The sequence below is a fragment of the Mustela erminea genome, chromosome 14 (genome assembly GCF_009829155.1).
Source record: "Mustela erminea isolate mMusErm1 chromosome 14, mMusErm1.Pri, whole genome shotgun sequence".
Classification (NCBI taxonomy): Eukaryota; Metazoa; Chordata; class Mammalia; order Carnivora; family Mustelidae; genus Mustela; species Mustela erminea.
In genome coordinates this window covers 56,262,181-56,280,427 of record NC_045627.1, presented here as the reverse complement: position 1 = coordinate 56,280,427, position 18,247 = coordinate 56,262,181, and the positions used below count along the sequence as shown (strand labels likewise).

Sequence of the window (18,247 nt, the reverse complement as noted above, 5' to 3'; positions counted from 1 at the left end):
GGGTACTATATTTCCCAGGATTCCTAACGCCACTGGGGCACTTTAAAGAAGAGAGGCCATATGGCTCCTGAGGTGGCTGCATAGGCACATGGCCTGCAGAGGGACAGATGTGAGGTTAGATGAGTGACTCCTTTGTGTGAGCCTGTGAGTCAGCAGTGGTCATTTCCCATGATTCTTACTCTTCCTGAGTTTTTGAGCACAGCAATGACTTTTCTGATCCTAGCCTTGCTCATCATCCCAATGCTTTCTAACTCTCCAATCTCTCTGTATTTGACATGCCTCAAGCAATTTCTGCTTTCTTGACCAAACTCTGCCTGGTACATAGCGTTTCCATAACTTACCACTCTTAATTAGGATTTGAACCCGTATTTGTCCAACTTTTGATAACATGTACCTTGATGAATTCTAGATCTTTTTTTTTTCCCCCAGACTCTTCTGAGATGCTCTACAGCCCTCAATGTTGAATAGTATGTTTAGAATTTTGTGGGAGGATGAGATTATATATTGTCTTAAATAATACTTCATATCCCTTTGAGATTTCTTTGGCCCACTTGGCAAAGTCAGTGTAAAAATAGAGGTACAAAAAAATGAAAGAGAATTATTTGAAGATTTAAGTTATCTCCTCTGTTATTTTGCATAGCCATGGGTTGAAGAGGGAGGGAAAATAAGAAATTTATTGTGATTTGAGGTGATGTGACTGATTGATCCTATTATAGCCTATCATCCTTATAGTTGTATGTATGTGTGGACATTTTGAAATATTCAATTCCAGTCATTGCCAATATTTCTTATATCATGTGAATATTATCCAGATGGGACTGATTTAGTTTCAAATTCATTCTTCAGTTTGACTCAGGAAGAATAAATTAAAAATCACAGTGTTGTTACTACTAGTGAAGATTTGCCATTGTCTTATAAAAGCTAACAAATAAATTTAGAAACCTGCTTATTTGAACATTGTATTGTCATTTCAGAAGCAACCCATTTTATTTTCCTGTAAATAACTAGTCTTCTAGTTTCCTGTAAATAACTAGTTTTCTATTCATCAGTGTGTTTAAACATTCTCTGAAAGGACAGAGAGTGAATGTTGGGTTAACAATGAAACAATTGATTTAAATAGATACCTAAGGTATTGCTTTGAAAATTCATGACTGAGCAAAATATGAAGTGTAAAAAAAGAAAGCTAGAGAAGTACTTATGTTGTTATGGGAACAGGATTTGTAGATGACCTCCAAAAGAGCATGAATTTGCTAGGATGCTTCTTTTGTGTAGTTTTACTCTTCATTTGTAAATGTTATGTTTGACTCCTCCCCTCCCAAAACCCAAAAAGGTTGAAAATTATTATTTTAGGATTTTCATGATGGCTCAGATAACAAATCACACAGGTGATCAGATATACCCAAAATAATCTAACGAATATAAATTTTTGTGAGTTTTTTTTTTAATTTTTTTAATTTTTCAAACAGTGTGCAAATTTCAATTTCTTGTAGTGATGGGCCAGGTTTTCAGGCTCATCTCCTCCTGTCCACACCATATACATGTATCACTCACACCCTAAAGAAAAATGGTTGAAGAAAATATTTTGGGGGAATATAATAATTATCAAAAAGTTGATAAAGTAACAAAAAATTACCTGGATAAAATGGAAGGAACAGTGAAAACCCAGAGAGGTAAACTGACCCAAATCTGCTCTTGCTAGAGAGAATTTTTTTTTTTTTTTTTTTTTTTTTGCAATTTGAATTTTGATGTAGACAGCATCAAAGGGCAAAGGAAACAAATCAAATTCCAAGACACAGATATGGAATCTAATAGGAGACTCTATTCGAATAAACTGGTCCTAATTAGCTATATATACAGAATAAAAGGGACCTGAAAGTAAGTCTAGCTTCTACCCAACTCCAGGTCTTGTTTTGTAATTGAGCAAAGCAGGCCTGAAAATGTATGGCCACAGACATGCCCTTGCATATATTTTCAGGCCAGATTCACATTGTTTGATTTGTTCAGAAATTCTTAAGTTGCATATTAAGTTTTTTGGTCACAGAATGATTCATCTTTCTAGATGCAGGTACAACTGCAAAACTCTGGAGTAATGGGCAGTCATTCTAGATGTTAAATTGTGGTTATAACAATTTTTTTCAAAACACTAAGCAATAGTAGTCAAGATAACCAAGCACAGAAGAAGGTAAGGCACCATGAGTGAGCACCAGCAGAAATAACAAAAATACACAGATCTGCAACAATTCACATATGGAACACTCACATTACAAAACACTTACATTCCTATGCCTACATAAAAGGAAGACTTAAAAATACCCTATAGCCAAAAGGAAACAATAAACAAGGCCTAATTGATTTCAAAACCAACAAGGAATTCTATAAATTAAAATATTAGTCAAAATGAAATCTTTGTAAATTAGACAAAATCTAAGAAAGAATTAGTAAACTGGAAGACAGAGGAGAAGAAATTACTGGGAATGCAACATGTAAGCACAAAAAGATGGAGAATATTGAAAAGAGGTTAAGAGGCATGGAAGACAGTGGGAAGTTCTAACATGTTTAGAGTTCTAAACTGGCAAGAGAATAAGGCATTAGAATTTTATTTTTGCATACAAATTTAGAGCATGTTGATTTATGAAGAGATACGACCATCGTGAAGAGATATGACCCGTGTAATCTGCATATATGTTTTGAGAACATTGTAATAGGATTTTTTTAAAAAGATTTATGTATTTTGGAGGGCTTGGGTAGGGACAAAGGGAATGGGATAAAGAGAATCTCAAGCAGACTCCCCACTGAGTGCAGAGCCTGACCTGAGGCTTGATCCCATGACCCTGAGTTCATGACCTGAGCCAAAATCAAGAGTCAGACACTTAACCACCTGAGCCACCAAGAAACCCTTGTAGTATGATTTCATTTTAACATTGATAGTACAACACACCACTACTCTATTATAATATTACACATTTAAACAATGCTTTTAAAATATTGGTCATATGAACAAACATTTTATAAATTGTAACTACAGGATGTGATGTTTAACACATTGAATTATAATTACTGTCTCACTAAAACTCACAAGCTTAAAAAGAACCATTAGAGCTATTTCATTTGCCTTTTCTGAGTTAAAACATTCTTCTATTAAAAAGAGAATTGGGGCACCTGGATGGCTCAGTTGTTAACTGTCTGCCTTTGGCTCAGGTCATGATCCCAGGGTCCTGGGATTGAGGCCCACATCAGGCTCACTGCTCAGCGGGAGGCCTGCTTCTCCCTTTCCCACTCCCTGCTTGTAGGCCCTCTCTTGCTATCTTTCTCTCTGTGTCAAATAAATAAATAAAATCTTAAAAAAAAAAAAGAGAAGAAAATTGTTTGAATATATAGGTGGCCTTTCCAGTTTATTGATCACTGAATTTAACAATCATCATATTTCCTTCCATGGTTTTATAAAAGTAGTATTCCTTTAAAAAAAAAAAGGCAAAACAAACAGAAGTTACTAATAGTTGGCTATGACATCTAGGAGAACTAGACCATTGTCTTTGCTTTAAAAAAAAAATTTTTTTTTTTTTTGACTCAGAGACAGAGGTCACAAGTGGGCAGAGAGGCAGGCAAAGTGAGAGGAAGAAGCAGGCTCCCTGCTGAGCAGAGAGCCTAATGTGGGGCTGGATCCTAGGACCCTGGGATCGTGACCTGAGCTGAACAAAAGCAGAGGCTCAACCCACTGAGCCATCCAGGTGCCCTGTCTTTGTTTTTAAAAAGGACTGGAAAAGTCATGTACAATTATGTAAACAGGAAGTATAATGGAATTTCAGAAATAGCTGATTCATGAGAAATATCTGGCACAGAGAAGGCCTGAAATGTGTCAACATCTGTAATGATAAAGGCTATTAATTCCAAATCACTGAGGTGAAAGGAACTGAGGTATCATTGAATTCAATCTTCAGAAGATAATTGTCTTCAAAATGCTTGAAAGATTTTCATTAATACAAAAAAAAAAAAAAAGGTTTCCAGGGATGAATAATATAGGGTGACCAAATACTTCTATATTACATGTCCACTTCAACCCCTTTATCTTCTGTAACCCTTTTGATTTTTTCCTATCTAAAAAATCTTGCTGTAATTGACATACAGTAAATTTCATGGGTTAAAATGTACAGTTGGTGAATTTTGAGACCTGTACACACGCATACAGCTGTCATTACAATCAAGATGTCAAGCCCTGCTGACCCTCCTCCCCCAGAGCTCTCTCAGCCACTTTGTAGTCCCTTCCTTCCCCCATCTCCATTCCCAGGCAATCACTAATCCGATTTTTTCACTATTGAATAGTTTGCATTTTCTACAACTTGATAAAAATGGAATCATACAATATTTATTCTTTTTTATTTCACCTGGCTTACTTGATCATAATGATTTCGAGATTTATCTATACTGTTATGTGTAGAAGTAGTTCATTCTTTTTATTGTGGAGTAATAGTCCAGTGTGTAGGTGTATCACAACTTGTTCATTTACCTATTGGTGGGCATTTGGATTGATTTCTTTTTTGGCTGTTACAGAACGGCTCTGAATATTCACATAAGTTTTTATGGACATATGCTTTCGTTTATTTTGCATAGATACCAAGGCGAGAAGTAGAGAGGTGCCTGTATCATATGTTAGGTTTATGTTTAATTTAAAGGAAACAGCAAAGCTATTTTTCAAAAGTGATTATAACACATTACATTCATTTCAGCCGTGTTTGAGGGTCCTAGTTGCTCTGTATTCCCCCTACTGCTTTATATGGGCAGATTTTTTTAAAACAATTTGTGTGGGTAGTGCTACCTGTCACTTTAATTTTAATTTCCATTGTGATTAGAATATGTCTTCATTGGTGAGGTGTTTGCTCAAGTTTTTTAGCCATTTAAATTTTTTTTTATGTAGTTTTAAGAGTTCTTTATGTATATGTGGGTATTTATATTTTTCTAATGATGAAACACAAAATATTATGAAGATTTTCCGAGGAAAATTTCAAGAAGATAATTGCTTGGAAACTATTAAGACACACTTATCTATAAATTTAAGAAGCCAGGTGTATAATAGAAAAAATAAATAGAAATCCATACTCAGTAGCTGAGTTTGATTTTAATGACACAGCACAACAACAGAGAAAAAGAGACATTTTAAAAATATCCAGAGAACAAAGACAGTTGATTCAAAGGAATAGCAGTTTCTTAGCAGGAATAAATAGAAGGCAGCAGACCAGGGGAATTATAACTTTGCATAATTACCACTTTTTATTTGTCCTTCATTCCTTTTGCATCTCAGACCTTCCATCTGGGGATCAATTTCCTTCTAGTAGACATGCAAAAATGATGGATTCTTTTAATGAAGGGGAAACCGTTTGTTTTGCTTACCTGAAAACATATTTGTTTTCAATCTTGGAATGTGTTTAAAACTCTAGGTTATCAAACTATTTCCTTCCAGCTGATTTTACTGTTGGGTTGGCTTCTGACTGCTGTTGTTGCTATTGGGAGGTTATCTCATAGTCAAACTACTGCCTTTTTGAAAGTAACCTTTTATTTCTGGCTTTTTAACATCCTATTTGTTATATGATTCTGAAGTTTTACCATAAGGTGGATTTCTTTTAATCTATCTTGCACTGGATTTCTCTCAGGCTTCCTGAATCTACAGTTTGGGTCGTTCATTAGTTTGGGAAAATTCTCAACAGTTTTTTTTTCTTCCAAATATTGCTTTTGCCCTGTTTATTCTTTCCTTACATTCTAGAACTTAGATTAAATATATATTAGACCTCCTCATCCAGTTCTCCATGTCTGTTCAACTTGCTTTAAAAAAATAAAAACAACTTTAGTTGAGAGAGGGAGAAAGAGAGAGAGAGAGAGGGCATGAGTGATGGGTCTGGGGGAGAGGCTGAGAGAGAAGCAGACTCCCTGCTGAGCAGGGAGCCCATTGCAGGACTTGATCCCAGGACTGCAAGATCATGACCTGAGCCAAAGACAGACACCTTACCGACTGAGCCACCCTGGTTTTCCATCTTGCTTTTATATATTTTTCAATCTTGTGAACCTCTGAGCTTCCTTCTTTTTAATTCATTTTCATCTTTTTCCTGTTTAGTGACTCTTTGATTTTAATTCTAATATAGTTAACATACAGTGTTATATTAGTTTCAGGAGCACAATATGATGATCCAACAATTCTGTACTCAGCACTCATCATGATAAGTGTCTTCTTAATCCCCTTCACTCAGTTCCTCCATCCGCTCCACCGCCCCTCTGGTAACCATCAATTTTTAAAAATTAAGAATTTGTTTTTTGGTTTAGTCTCTCATTTTTTTCTTCTTCATTTCTTAAATTCTATGTATGAGTGAGACCATCTGGTATTTGCCTTTCTTTCACTGATTTCACTTAGCATTATACTCTTTATATACTTCTTACAAATGGCAAGATATCATTCTTTTTATGGCTGAGTATTCTTGTGTGTGTGTGTGTGTGTGTGTACGTGTATACACACATACATATGATACTCTTCTTTATTAATTCATCTATTGATGGACATTGGGATTGCTTCCATAGTTTGGCTGTTGTAAATAATCCTGCAGTAAACAGAGGGGTGCATATATCTTCTTGAATTTGTGTTTTTGTGTTTTGGAAGTAAATACCCAGTAGTAGAATACTGGGTCATAGAGTAATCCTATTTTAACTTTTTGAGGAATCTGCATAGTGTTTTCCAGAGTGCCTGCACCAGTTTGCATTCCCACCAACCGTGTAGGCAGGTTCCTTTCACTCCACCTCCTTGCCAGCACTTGTTGTCTCTTGTGTTTATGATTTTAGCCATTCTGACAGGTGTGAGGTAATACCTCATTGTGGTTTTATTTGCATTTCCTTTATGATGAGTGATGTTGAGCATCTTTTTGTATGTTTCTTGGCCATCTGGATATAGGAGAGAGGTCTTTTCATGTTTTCTGCCCATTTTTTGGAGGACAGAGCTTTTTTATCAGGCCTCAGGGGCTGCGGGCCAACAGGATGGGGGCATCAGCAATAAAGGTCGTCAGCCTGGATGTTGGCGGGACATCTCATCTTCCCACTTGCCCCCATTGCTGAGCAGTTTCTCCTGTTGTACAGCAGCAACTTGTGTATCTCCGCGGGGAACTCAAAGTTGGGACCCTTGGTGTTGGCGTCCATGTAGCAGGCCACCTGGCAGAAGCCACAGTAGATGCATTTGGTCATATCCATGTCTTAGTGGGTGGCCTGGCAGCTGCCACTGGCGGTGGGCTCAGCCTTGGTGGTGATGGCCTGGATGGGGCAAACAGCTGCACAAAGCTTATAGGCAAGGCAGGCAGTGCTCCTCTCCAGATGGGTAGTGGCACAGTGCGTGCAGCCCTGCCCCCCTGTACGCGTGGGCTCAGCTGGCCCTTCTTGAGTGGGTAGTTGATGACAAGGGGCTCCTGGAACAGGTAGTTCAGGGTCATGCCCAGGCCTCGGAAGAACTCAGACCACAGCAGGTCCTGAGTGCCCTACCAGTCACTGACTTCATGTTCATGATGGCTTCTGCGTGTTCAAGAGCTTGTAGGTCATGCCCACAAGGGTGTGGCCAGTGGAATACCCTGTGAGGGTAGGCTGGGCCAGCACGGAAGCAGCCTATGTGGAGTGAGGCAGCCTATCTTGCTCCTTCCCATGCCCAGTGACCTGTCCCTCTTCTACCAATTTTTAAATTGGATTATTTGTTTTTTGTTAGTTGAGTTTAAATTCTTTATGTATCTTGGATACTAACCGTTTATTGCATATGTCATTTGCAAATATCTTCTTCCAATCCATAGGGTGTCATGTAGTTTTATCGATTGTTTCCTGTCCAGAAACTTTTTGTTTTGTTGTAGTCCTGATAGTTTATTTTTGCTTTTGTTTCCCTTGCCTGAGGAGACCTATCTAGAAAAGTGTTGCTATAGCCAATGTCTGAGAAATCACTGCCTATGCTCTTTTCAAGGATTTCTATGGCTCCAGGTCTCACATTTAGTTCCTTAATCCATTTTGAGTTTATTTTTGTGTATGGTGAGAGGAAGGAGTCTAGTTTCATTCTTCAGTATATTGTTGTCCAGTTTGCCCATCATTTATTGAAGAGACTTTTTCCCATTGTATATTCTTGCCTCTTGTCGAAGATTAATTGATGATATAACCATTATTATTATTTTCTTTTTTTCTAGACTCTTTATTCTTTTCCATTGATCTATGATTCTATTTTTAGGCCAGTACTTTTCTGTTTTGATTACTACACCTTTGTAGTGTATCTTGAAATCTGGGATGGTGAGACTTCCAGTTTTGTTGCTCTTTTTCAAATTGTTTTGGCTATGCAAGGTCTTTTGTAGTTTCATACAAATTTTAGAATTGTTCTAACTCTTCAAAAAAAAAAGCTGGTGGTGTTTTGATAGGGATTGGTTTAAATCTGTAGATTGCTTTGAGTAGAATAGACGTTTTAACAATATTTGTTCTTCTACTCCATGAACATGGAATATCTTTCCATTTCTTTGTGTCATCTTCAGTTTCTTTTTATCAGCATTTTTAAGTTTTCAGAGTGCAGGTCTTTTGTCTTGGTTTTACTCCTACCTTTCTTATTTTTGGTGCAATTGTAAATAGGATTGATTCCTTAATTTCCACTTCCACTTCTTCATTATTGGTGTATGGAAATGCAACATATTTCTGTACATTGATATTTGAATCCTATGACTTTCCTGAATTCATTTATCAATTCTAGCAGTTTATTGGTGGAGTTCTTAGGGTTTTCTATGTGTAATATGTCACCTGCAAATAGTACAAGGTTTTTCTTTACTTCTGATTTGGACACCTCTTCTTTTGTTTTGTTGTCTGTTTGCTATGGCTAGGACTTCCAGTACTATGCTGAGTAAAAGTGGTGAGTGGTCATCACTGTCTTATTCCTGATCGTAGGGGAGAAGCTCTCAGTTTTTTTCCCATTGAGGATTTTAGCTGTGCATTTTTCATATATGGCATTTATTATATTCACATATGTTCCCTCTAAAGCTACTTTACTGGTTCTTTTTAAAAATTACATATGGATGTTGTACTTCGTCAAATGCCTTTTCTGAATCTATTGAAAGGATCATATGGTTCTTATCTTTTCTTTTATTAATGTGATGTATCATGTTGATTGATTTGTTAATATTGAATCACCCTGGCAACCCAGGAATAAGTTCCACTTGGTTGTGGTGAATGACTTTTTAAAGGTATTGTTGGATTTGATTTGTTACTATTTTGTCTGGGATTTTTGCATCTATGTTCATCAGAGATACTGGTCTGTAGTTACCTTTGTTGTTGTTTTTTATCTGGTTTTGTTATCTTGGGAATGCTGGCCTCACTGAATGAATTTTGAGGTTTTCCTTCCATCTGGTCCAGGCCTTTTGTTTGTTGGGAGATATTTGATTACTGATTCAGTTTCTTTGCTGGTTATCAGTCTGTTTGAGTTTATTTCTTTCTGTTTCAGTTTTGGTAGTTTTATTTCTAGGAATTTATTCATTTGTTCTAGGTTGTTCAATTTGTTGACATATAGTTTTTCATAATATTCTCTTATAGTGGTTTGTATTTCTCTGGTGGTAGTAGAGGTGGTGATTTCTCCTCATTTGTGATATTATTTATTTGGGTCTTTTCTCTTTTTGGTATGCCTGGCTAGAGGTTTATAAATTTTATTAATTTTTTCAAAAAACCTGCTCCTGGTTTCATTGATTGGTTTGTTTTTTAGTTTTTATATCACTATTTCTGCTCTAATCTTTATTATGTCCTTTTGCTGATTTTAGGCTTTATTTGTTCCTTTTCTAGCCCCTTTTGGTGTAAGGTTTGGTTGTTTGAGATTTTTCTTCTTGAGTTAGGCCTGGATTGCTATATACTTCCCTCTTAGCTTTTGCTGCATCCCAAATGTTTTGGACTATTATGTTTTCATTTTTATTTGTTTACATGTGTTTTTAAAATGTCTTCTTTGATTTATGGTTGACCCATTGATTGTTTATTAGGATGCTGTTTGACCTCCTTGTATTTGTGATATTTTCAGATTCTTCTTATTTTTGACATCTAGTTTTGTAGCATTGTAGTCAGAAAAAGGTCGTGGTGTGACTTCCAATCTTATATTTGTTGAGGTCAGTTTTGTGGTCAAATATGTGATCTATTCTGGAGAATGTTCCAAGTGCCCTTGAAAAAACTGTCTATTCTCTTATTCTAGGATGGAGTATTCTGAATATATGTTTTTTTAAAGATTTATTTATTTATTTATTTGACAGAGAGAGATGACAAGCAGGAAGAGAGGCAGGCAGAGAGAGGAGGAAGCAGGCTCCCTGCTGAGCAGAGAGACCGATGTGGGGCTCCATCCCAGGACCCTGGGATCATGACCTGAGTCGAAGGCAGCGGCTTAACCCACTGAGCCACCCAGGCGCCCCAGTATTCTGAATATTTTTGTTTAGTCCATCTGGTCTAGTGTGTCATTCAAAGCCATTGTTTCCTTGGGGATTTTCTGTTTAGATGATCTGTCCATTGAGTAAGTGGGGTATTAAAGTCCACAACTATTATTGTATTGTCATCAATTAGCTCCCTTATGTTTGTTATTGTTTTATATATTTTGCATAATTATTTGCAATTATTATATCTTCTTGTTGGATTGTCCCCTTTATTATTATTTGGTCTCCTTCTTAGTCTCTTGTTACAGTCTGTTTTAAAGTCTACTTCATCCAATATAAATATTGTTAGTCTGGCTTTCTTTTGATATCCATTTACATAATAAATGTTTCTCTATCCCCTCACTTTCCATCTAAGTCTAAAATGAGTCTCTTGCAGGCAGCACATAGGTTGATCTTGTTTGTTTTGGCCCCCATCTCTTTTGATCAGAGCTTTCAGTCCATTCACATTCAAAGTAATTATTAATAGATACATATTTAAGGCCATTTTACTACTTGTTTTGTGGTTGTTTCTGGAGATTTTCTCTGATCCTTTCTTGTCTTCCTGCTCATGTTTTTCTGATTTTCTTTAGTGATATATTTGGGATTTTTTTCTCTTTATTTTTTGCATGTTTATTAGTTTCTGGTATATGTTTACTCTTAGGTTTGTATTTAATCTCATGCAGATAGCAGTCCATATTAAGTTGGTGGTCATTTAAGCTTGAACCCATTCTTCTCTCCTCCTCATGTTTTAGGTATTTGTTATTATATTTTATATCTTTTTTTTGGTGAGTTCTGTGATTGATTTCTTTTATAGAAATGTTCATTTTTACTGCTTTGGTGTATCCTGTCTTTATACTATCACTTTTGGTCTCTCCTTTCCACTCAAGGAGTCCCCTTTAATATTTCATGCAGGACTGGTTTAGTTAACAGGAATTTCTTTAATCTGTGTTCATTTTAGAAACTCTTTGTCTCTCCTCCTGTTCTGAATGATAGCTTTGCTGGGTAGAACATTCTAGGCTGCTTACTTTTCCCATTTATCACTTTGAATATATCATACTACCTCCTTCTGGCCTGCCAAGTTTCTATTGAAAAATCAGCTAGCCTTATGGGTTTTCTCTTGTAAATTAGTGACTTCTTTTATCTTACTGCTCCGAGGACTTTTTCTTTATCACTAAATTTTGCAAATTCAATTACATTATATTTTGGAGTTTGCTTGAGGTGTTTTTTTTTGTTTTGTTTTTGTTTTTGTTTTTTTTTTTTAATGGGAATTCTCTGTGCTTCCTTGATCTAGATGTCTGTTTTCCCAGATTAGGGACATTTTCAACTCTTATTTCTTTAAATAAATGTTCTGCCCCCTATTATCTCTTCTTCTGATACTCCTATAATACAAATGTTATTACATTTGGAGTCACTGAGTTCCTGGTCTAGTCTTGTTTTACATAATTCCTCTTTCTCTCTTCTGTTGAGTTTCATTGTTTTCCACCCCTTTGTTTTCTAAATTATTCATTCCTCTGCTTCTTCCAGTCTGCTGTTCATTGCATCAAACATGTTTCCCATCTTGTTTATTGCACTATTCATCTCTGATTCTTTATTAACTCTTTTACCTCTGTGGTAAGGGTCTTCCTGAAGTCTTCCATTCTTTTCTCAAATCCAGTGAATATCCTTATGATTGTTGTTTTAATTCTTCATCAGGGATGTTACTTATATCTTTTAACTTACATCTCTGTCTATGACCTTACTTTGTTCTTTCATTTGGGATAAATTCCTCTGCCTTACTCTACATTTCTGTCTGCTTCTCTGTGTTAGAAAAGCCAGTTAAGTCTCCTGTTCCTGAAAGAAGAAGTCATATAGTGCCCAGCACCTGATACTTCAGGAAGTATCTCCAGTGTGTGTGCCATGCACTCTGCTATTGCATTCTTGGGGCTCTATCATCCAGGCCAGTCATCTACAGTGGTCCTCCTTGCCTGTTATGGGCAGTGTTTGGTCCCTGGCCTGAATGTGGAGACTTCTAACTAGATGTCCTCTGGTCCACTTGTGAAATGAGACCTGTCACCACTCCCACTGGAACTGAAGCCATGCAAAACTCTGGTTGGGTCACACGGTGTGGGTACATGTTTGTGCTTGTCTTTGGGGGCCTGTTGCACAGGGACTGAAGTAAATGTGACGGAGAAGGGCAGTTTATTAGAGCACAGAGGGTTGGAGCTTAGTGTAAGCAACTTGGTCAGCCAGTGTTGGCACTGTGCTGCCTCCTGTCAGTGGCTCTGTGTTTGTGCTGAGGATAGGGGAGGGAAATAGCACCAGCCAGCTCCCTTGGCCCCAGAAAGTTGTGTCCATGAATGTTTCCTCTTAAAGAAGCATTCTGAGAAGAGCAGATAATCTCACTGTGTGCCCCAGGTGCTCTTCAGATCTTTGTTTCCATGCTCTATATCCCAGGTTATTTGATTGCCTTCTCTCCAAGAGCAGCACAGTACTTTCTGGGCTCTAGCATAGCCAAGTCGGCTGAGTTTTAAAACTCTAGGCTTTACATCCTGCTGATGGCAAGAACCCAAGGAATTCAGCCCCTCTCATTTTCTAAGCAAATAGTAATGGGGAAACATTCTCTTTGTGCTTTCCCCATCTCCTCTCTCTCACCCTTCTCTGCGACCATGGCTCCCTCCCCTCTGCAGCAGCCATGATCTATTTTTCCCCTAAACCGTGTCTCTATACTTAATACCTTCTTTGGTGTGTCCTTGTCTATACTTTAAGTTTTGGAATTTGTTCTGTCATTCTTTAGGCTTATTTCTGGGGTATTTAAGATGTTTTGATAGTATCTAATTGTATTTCTGGGATAAGGCAAGTCTAGGGCCCTCCTACTCCAACACCATCTTCTTCAGGATCTGGGTCTTGCTTTTTTTCTTAATCTTTTCTGTCACCCTATGTCTTTTGGTTGGAGTGTTAGGCCATTTACATTCAAAGTAATTACTGATAGGTATGTACTTACTACCATCTTGTTGCTTGTTTATGGTTGTTTTTGTAGCACTTTTTCCTCTCTTGCTCTCTTCTTTCATGGTTTGCTGGCTTTCTTCAGTGATATACTTGGGTTCTTTTCTGTTTATTTTTTGTGTTCTATTACCAGTTTTGGGTTGGTGGTTATCATTAGATTTGTATATAACATCTTATGCATATAGTTGTGTATATTAAGCTGATGATTCCTTAAGTTTAAACACCTTCTTTACTCTTCTCCCCCTACATTTTAGGTATGTGGTGTCATACTTTATATCCTTTTATTTTGTGAACCTCTTGATTGACGTTTATAGGTCTACCTAATCTTACCTCTTTTATGCTTCCTACTTTTCTTAATGCCCCTTAGGGTTTTTCCTTTCCACTCAAAGAGTCCCTTTTAACATTTCTTGTAGAGCTGGTTTAGTAGTCATGAATTCCTTCAGTTTTTGTTTATCTGGGAAATTCTTTACATCTCCTTGTATTATGAATGATAGCCTTCGTGGTTAGAGTATTCTTGGCTGCAGGTTTTCTTTTTACAGAATATATCATGCTACTACTTCTGGCCTGCAAAAATTCTTCCAAAAAATCAGCTATAGCCTTAATGGTTTCCCTTGTATCTAACTGTTCTCTTTTCCCTCGCTGTTTTTTAAAATTATCCCATTATCATTACTTTTTAGTCTTTTAGTTACTACTTGTCTTGTTGTAGACCTCCTTGGGTTGATTGTTGCTGGGAACTGTGTCTCCTGGATATGGATTTCTATTTCATTCCCCAGATTTGCAAGTTTTAAGCTACTATTTCTTCAAATAAAATTTCTGCCTGCTTTTCTCTCTCTTTTCTTTCTGGAATCCTATAATGTGATGCTACTATACTTGACAGTATTGCTGAGTTCCCTAAGCCTATTTTCATTTTTTATTCTTTTTTTTTTTTTCCCCTCTTTCCTGTTCAGCTTGACTGCATTTTATTAGTCTGCCCTCCAGGTTGGTGATCCATTCCTTTGCTCCCTCTTGTTTGCTAATTATTCCCTCTAGTATTTTTTTTCTCTCTAGTATATTTTTAACTTCAGGTATTGGATTCCTCATCTCTGACTAGTTACTTTTTAGGGTTTTATCTCTTTGTTAAAGGTCTCACTGAGGTCCTCTACTCTTTTTTTTTTTTTTTAAAGATTTTATTTATTTATTTGACAGAGATCACAAGTAGACAGAGAGGCAGGCAAAGAGAGAGAGAGGGAAGCAGACTCCCTGCTGAGCAGAGGGCCCGATGCGGGCCTCAATCCCAGGACCCTGAGATCATGACCCTAGCCGAAGGCAGCGACTTAACCCACTGAGCCACCCAGGTGCCCGAGGTCCTCTACTCTTAATTCCAGTCCAGTGAGTATCTCCATGATCATTACTTTAAATTCTCTATCAGGTTTTATCTCCATTTTGTTTAGTTCTTTGGCTGTGATTTTGTCCTGTTCTTTCGTTTGGGACATAATTCTCTGTCTCCTCATTTTGTCTAACTCTCTGTGTCTGTTTCCATGTGTTAGAAGAGTCAGCTACATTTCATGCTCTTGAAAGTGGCCTTATGATGAAGAGTTCCTACAATGGCCCGCAATGAATTGCTCCCTGTTCACCAAAACCTAGCCCTTCAAGGATGTCTCATATGTGTGTTGTATGTGCCTTATTCTTATAACACAGTCACATTTGCTTTCAGTCTTTTGCAATGGCTCTCTTTGCCTGTTGTGGGCAGGGTTTAGTCCCTGTGGTGTTAGTGGGCCATTCTGGGGCCAACTTTATCTTGAGTTGAGTGAGACCAGGCATTTGCCAGAGATGCAGTGGCACCAAACTGTAAGGCACTTTCTGTTTGTTGTACACTGAAAAGCTTTTCTTGGTAGGTGGGGCCTGTAGTCACATCAGTTGTGTCCCCAGCCCCCCTGTTGCAGCCTCAGTCAGACTAGGGCGTTTTGTTCTCTCCCCCTCTCTCCAGGGAAGGAGTCACTTTGGAGGTGTACTAGCCCTTGTTGGAACCCGCTTACACACTGCCAGGCTGTGGTGCCATTTGGGATTGGACTCCTATCAAGAGCTGTTGGAGGAGGCAGGTCTGCAGGAGAATGTGAAGGGCAGGGCATGCAGGTACCCTGTGGAGGAGACCTGCAGTTGCTCTCAAAGACTCTGGGCAAAAAAGATTGAGCTGGAAAAGGCATGTTTGCAGAAGAATCTGGGAGCAGGGCATGCAATACTAGCAAGGTCCTCTGTTGGTTCATTGCAGGAGGGGACCTGTAGCTGCCCTGGAAAACTCTTGCTGAGGCTAAGATTGAGGGGAATGTGTGGGTGGGGCCTGCTTTAAGCCTGCTTTTAGCAAGCTAGGTGGAGAGTGTCCATGCTTTACTGGTTTCAGGTGTCTGTAAGTATGAGACAAGGGTAGAGAGAGGAAATGGTGACCACCAGCTCTTTTGTTCTTGGAGAAGTTTCCCAAAGATTCCTGGCCCTCTAGCACATGCCCTGAGATTTGTAAGTGAATCTCCCTCCCATATATGCTTGTCATTTTCCAAGCTGCAACTTCTATGCAGTATCTCAGTAGAGCTGTTTTTTGTGCTGTCTCTTTGGGGTTGGGGACTCAGATGATTCTTTTGGTTTTCCCATAAGCAAACTGCTGATTTTTAAATTCCAGGTGCTAAGTCTCACTGATTGTTAGTCCCCTTTTGTTTTCAGATTATGGGGATCTGTCTTCCCCATGGGAGTCCCCCTATGTGGGGTTCCTGGTGTGGGGCTCTGTTCCTATACCCTCCTGCGTCCCTGGCATCCCTCCCTGCTATGGACATGGACAGTCCCAGGGGCAGGTTAGCTCCAGACCATGTCTCTTCCCTCTTCTTTCTGGCTTCTTCTCTACCTTTAGCTGTGGAGAGTCTGTTCTGTCAGTTTTCTGGGTTATTTGTATTGATATGGGTGTTATCTGATTGTATTTTTGGGACAAGGTGAGCTCAGAATCTTCCTACTTGACCATCATCTCAGAAGTTCCCAGTTGATTCTCTTAAGTTCCATTTCATCAGCTGCCAAACACCACCACTGAGTTTTCCCTTTTAGTTATTATGCTTAAAAATTTTTAGACACTATTTCATTCTTTTTCAAATCTACTGGGTCACTTTCAATATTTTCCTATTTATGTATGTCAAGTTTTCAACATTTTAAGCACAGTTTTTTTCAACATTTTTTCAACGTTTAAGCACAGTTAATTTATAATCTGCTTTTCCAATGGTAATACAGAAATCTTGATGGATCTTTTTCTATTGCTTTTGTTTCTGTTGATGATTGCTTGATATGCCTGGTTTCCACCTGTCCTCAGCTTTATTTTACTCTTTGTCCTTGAGGATAGGTATTTATAATGATACTTTGAGGGTTAATATGAAGACTTATATCTCCCGAGAAGATTTGTTTTCAGTTCTGGCTGGTCCTCAAGGACAGTCATACTCTGGGATCACTTTTTGAGAGGTTATTTATTTATTTGTTTGTTTGTTTTTGACGGATTTTTATTTTTTTTTTCTTTTTCAGCATTTTTGTTTTGTTTCCCCCTTCTGCACAGTGTAACTTTCCTTACAATTCTCGTTGGGGGTGGGCATGCATTTCTCTTTGTAGGGAGTAGTTGGGACACATACTTAATTCTGTTTCATCTTTGGCTGAGCTGTTAGTCCTTTGAGATCAGTCTTAATGTGAAGAAGGTCTCCTACTGGTTTTTATACCTTAAAGCTCTAGAATTTGTGCTTCTTTTTTTTTTTTTTCTCCCCTGCATGAAACTGTCAAATCTGGAGTTTAATTTTGGAAGGTTTGGTAAATACCATATGAAAAAAAGATGCTTCCAGGATCCAGTTACACTTAGGATTTAGAATTTTCTAATATATTGCTATCTTTTAAACTCTTCTGTGAACTTGGGCTTTTTTTAAAAAAATACATTTTGTCTGGTATTTTTTTTCTTCAGCAAGAGAATAAGTTTGATAATGTAGACCACCATTTTCTCTGAAATGGAATGTCTTACTCTGAATTTTATTATAACTATAACAAAGAAATTTCCCCCTTTCTACCTGAATGGTTTTATTTAAATTCATGTAGTCTATTCTGTTTAGTCTTAGAATCTTAATCAAGAATACAGTCTATTTTTAATAAATGAGGCTATATTCCCTTTCTTGAAAAAATTACTTTTCCTGTTTTCTGTTTTGTTTGGACAGATTTATTAAGAGTATTTCTTCTGAAAACTCTATCACATAGACCATATGGGTTAAAATAAGAATCTACCTTTTTCTCTTTAGTGGGATTATTATTCAATCAAGATTTTACTTTCATCCTCAGCAAATCAGTCTTTAACCAGTAGATAACACTAGAACTAGTTATGAATTTAAAATATAGTTTGTGGTAAGGAAAATAGAGAATTTATTTTTTTCATTGAGTGGATGAAGTAAAATGCTATTCTCTCTTAACCATTATATTTTCTTCTATTTTAACAGCAAACTAGTCACATTTGGATCAAGGAATTGGGACCTCTTTCCATATATATCAACACACTTCTGTATGAATTTTCATTTTAAGGTTTTGTCTTCCTGTTTATGAAGACATGTCAGAAGACCATTCCTGAATTATACAGGTGCATAATTTTGGGGGGTCCAGACTTTAGCTCCATTCCTAATCTTCACTCTCTGAGCCTGAATGTTCTCCTCCAGAAAAGAAAGGGAGATTGAAGTTGATCACTCAAAATCAGCAAGGTCTGTTAAATATCACCTAACAGCATCCTATATTTCATTAACTGGAATGCCTGGTGGACTTTTTAGGTCCAAGGGCTTTCTCATTTGTTCCTTAATTTAATCCTCATAGCCAACCAG

General features: G+C 37.5%; 1 pseudogene; it reads right to left on the bottom strand.

The window, feature by feature from the left end:
• Positions 1–7,020: 7,020 nt before the first annotated feature.
• On the bottom strand, positions 7,021–7,563 carry LOC116572830 (annotated as a pseudogene).
• Between the last annotated feature and the right edge of the window lie 10,684 nt (positions 7,564–18,247).